Raw genomic sequence first — 2,500 nt, 5'->3', positions numbered from 1 at the left:
TGGGTGACCGCTTGGGAATACCACGTGCCGTAGGCTTTTGCTTTTTGAATTCATCTTTTTTGTACTATTTTTCTTTCTGACCTATTTATACTTATTACTCGTTTATTTACATTTCTTTAACGCTTAAAAAGAAAAGTAAATTCTAGTTATTAGCAAATAAAAACGTAAGCCAATCAGATAACGTTATTTGCTGTTTAAACCAATTAGAGCGCTAAAAAAGTGGTTTGACCAGTTTGAGATATCGAAAAAATAATGGCACCATCTTGTAGAGTACAATTTTCTGAGTTAAAATTAATACAATTAGTCTTTTATACTAAAACTTAAAAGTTTTTTTGTCCAAAAACAAATAAAAGCGTGGCTACTTGAAAAATCAAACGAAAATAAATTTTGCACTTTTGTATTGTGAGTCATAATAAGTTATTTACTGTTACCAACAGATACTAGCAAAAGCTTTTTAAAGTTTTGTATTAACTTAATGTATTTGTAATTACTTTTACTTAATAGAAACTATTGAATTACGTTTACTTAGTTTACTTTTGTATGTGTATTAAATATATAGCAATTTTGCTTGAACTTAAATAAAGATTATTAAACTATTAAAAGAAAACTATCAAAGTTTACTAACTCAAAAGCTAAATCTTAGTTATATTGTTATAAACATTTATGTTGTAATTTACTAATAACTAAATGAGTTTATTTCAAACAAAAAGAATTAAATAATGTTATGTTATGTCAAGCCTACTATATGAGGTATATAGGTATATAAGGTATACAAGCTTATGTTTGAAAGTTATAATAATTAAAATAAAAATAAATATTTAGTTGGTAAAATTTGTATTTAATATGCTTTGAAATTAGAGTTAGTATAGATGTTTTTTTTTAAATATAATAAATATAAGTATTTAGTTACTAATAATAAACTAAAATACCAATTTTGTAGTTATTACAAAAAAAAAACTTATCTTACTTAAAGTTCACTGTAATTGAAACATTATACAAAAGCTTTATAATTATAAGCTTTGAATAATTCTATTTGAATAAATAATAGATTCATAACTATATTCATGTTTGCATATTTAAATTATAAAAAGTTAGTGTTTTGTGTATTGACTTTATGATTATTTTATTTTAGTAACTGTTAGTTTTATACTTTAATAAAAGAAATATGGTTAACAAGTAAGTTAAAAATGAAAGAAGCATAAAAAACACACTAATTAACTGCTTATTCAATAGTTTGATTATTTAATTATTTTTCTGTTATATAGTTTAATCGTATTGTATAAAAAATACAGAGGTTTAAAGTAAGTTTGAATAAAAATAAAACAAAACATATAATATAAGCATTAGTTAAAATACATAGTTTTTTTTTCTAAAAAAATTTAATTCTTTAATAATAAGTAGTAATTTAAATAAAAAATAATACAAGTAAAGTTATACAATATATATACTATAGTTTGTCAAACTAGGCAAACACTACTAGGCAAAAAACAAACTAGGCAAAAAACCTACAAAGTAGGCCACCACTACAATCCTATGTTCCAACTGGAAATTCAATGAGATCGTTACTGTACTTGTGATGAACGTTGATAATCCCCAAGATTGTAAGTCGAAGGCCTTACCCAACCTAACCAGCGCACTGGTTTTCTTACAACTGAATTAATCAACATTTATTATTGAATATAATCATTATTGATAGATAGAGGAATGTTGACAATCAACAACAGATTGTAGGTCAAAGGCATTACTCGACCCAAGTACCCACAACCTAGATTGAACAACATTTATTAGATAGATTTGTTTAATGATAGATAGAGGAATATTGTCAATCCACAACAGATTGTAAGTCAAAGGCATTACTCGACCCAAGTACCCACAACCTAGATTGAACAACATTTGTTAGATAGATTAGTTAGATAGATAAATAGTACAGTATAATCTCAAAGAATTTGAAGCCCGAACATTGAACGATAGTGGTGTTTCGTGACGACTAGCGGGATTCGATCTTACAACCTTCTGCTTATGAGTCAGCTGATAAGACCACTGACCCACCGCGCCACGACAAAGATAAAGAAATATTTTGCTATATAAATAGGTTGATTTTTATAATTTTGTTATACAGTGTCAATTACAGTGAACTTCAAGTAAGATATACAACAGTATATATATTTCCGAGTCTGACTTTGAGTACTTTTTATATATTATTAACAAGATTTTTTAGGAGTAATATCTGTTTAGTTCTTTAATATATCTTTAAAATAATAATATTTTTTAAGGTGTTTAAAACTTTTAGAAGCTGTATGTAATGTCTTTTAGTTTAATAGTTCTTTTAAATTAGTAAAAAAAATAAACATGGTTGAGTTATCAAATTAAACAAAATAGAACGTCAAGTATTTAATTACTAAAATTAATTTAATTAAAAAAAAATCTCAGGTAATCTAAAATGTCAGGAATTATTTAAAAATAAATATAAATTTAAAACTTATTATATTGAAAAGATTGA

At 24.9% G+C, this 2,500-nt stretch overlaps 1 non-coding gene across 1 annotated transcript in view; it reads left to right on the top strand.

Moving 5' to 3' along the window:
* LOC145847147 (5S ribosomal RNA) overlaps nt 1-36 on the top strand; it is a 119-nt gene extending 83 nt beyond the window's left edge. Inside the window, exon 1 of the ribosomal RNA XR_014371092.1 lies at nt 1-36. This exon is cut by the window's left edge and continues 83 nt beyond it. This is a non-coding gene — a ribosomal RNA (5S ribosomal RNA).
* The last annotated feature ends 2,464 nt before the right edge of the window (nt 37-2,500 follow it).

Source organism: Thalia democratica, unplaced genomic scaffold, assembly GCF_965202585.1.
Source record: "Thalia democratica unplaced genomic scaffold, ktThaDemo2.hap1.1 HAP1_SCAFFOLD_828, whole genome shotgun sequence".
Lineage (NCBI taxonomy): Eukaryota > Metazoa > Chordata > Thaliacea > Salpida > Salpidae > Thalia > Thalia democratica.
The sequence above is the reverse complement of the archived record's forward strand: the minus strand, read 5'-3'. Positions and strand labels throughout refer to the sequence as shown.